At 32.8% G+C, this 1,160-nt stretch overlaps 1 pseudogene; it reads left to right on the top strand.

Annotated features, from left to right (window-relative positions):
- The first annotated feature begins 326 nt into the window (after positions 1-326).
- On the top strand, positions 327-810 carry LOC144257324 (transmembrane protein 50B pseudogene; annotated as a pseudogene).
- Positions 811-1,160: the final 350 nt, after the last annotated feature.

Here is a 1,160-nt window from a genome sequence, read left to right as displayed (position 1 = left end):
TTGTGAGTTATTTAAAATATAGGTATACATCCACTGCCACTATTCATGAAATATCGTGGATTTTTTTTCCTTGAGATTAGTCAAAGATTAGCAAGCCATTTGAACACTAAGTATATAGAATGTGAAGACAAGCTCTATAACAATTTCAGCAATGTTTGAAGTCATACCAATCCTGTACTTTACAAAATTTTACTAAAAACTAATGAAATTAGAGGACTCCAGTTCAGCTGTGTCACAACTTCCTCTTCTCTGCACCTGTCAGAGCCCGCATTTGATAGAAAACTAGATGCAGTATTTAAGGAAATATCCAGGCTTGTGGAGTTAAAATGGCAGACTTCCTAGGAAATTTCTGATGGTCAGAATGTATGGGCTGGAATGAGAATGTATGAACTAGAATTAGAAAAGAAATGCTATGGCTTCTGTGGTCACAAGCATACTGTTTTTTTACAAGTTGATCTATCATGATGGATGTACCCACGGTATATCAGTTAAAAAGAGTTATACCATGCTTTTCACACATATGGCAGATTTTCTTCATTGGGATTCTTCATGATAAATGCTGTATCTAATTCACAAGTGAGAGATGGCAGCTATGAAAATGACTGTTTAAAAGGAACAATGCTCAAATTTGATTCTTCATTGGTTTAATGTTGATGTTTGGGTCACTTATTGCTTCCATGTAGATTCTTTTTGGTGCATATGTTACCCAAAATACTGATGTTTATCCAGGACTAGCTGTGTTTTTTTCAAAATGCTCATATGCTTTTTAGCACTCTGATCTACAAATTTGGAAGAACTGGAAAGCTCTAGACCTGAGATCACTTATTAAATCATATTTTCCTTTTGTTATATTCTATTTGTGTATAAGTGTCTATCTCTTGATTTAAATTACACATTGCCAAATGAAATAGATTGCATATTAAATGATTTGTTTCTTTATATTTAAAAAATAAATAAATTATTGAGAGTCTCCTTTAACATTTCATATTTAACAAGAGGTAACAAGCAGTTAGTTCTTCACCCTATCATAGGTAAAATGGCTGAAATGAGATAGCCAATATAGTTGCAAACCAACAGGCATTACTGTTACAGAAAAAAATTATCAGAAGAGGCATAATGAGCAGTCTTGAGGATATGAAACATGTTTCTTATAACAAATT

This window comes from Urocitellus parryii, chromosome 10 (assembly GCF_045843805.1).
Source record: "Urocitellus parryii isolate mUroPar1 chromosome 10, mUroPar1.hap1, whole genome shotgun sequence".
Taxonomy (NCBI): domain Eukaryota; kingdom Metazoa; phylum Chordata; class Mammalia; order Rodentia; family Sciuridae; genus Urocitellus; species Urocitellus parryii.
Note: the sequence above shows the minus strand (reverse complement) of the source record. Positions and strands in the feature narration are given on the sequence as shown.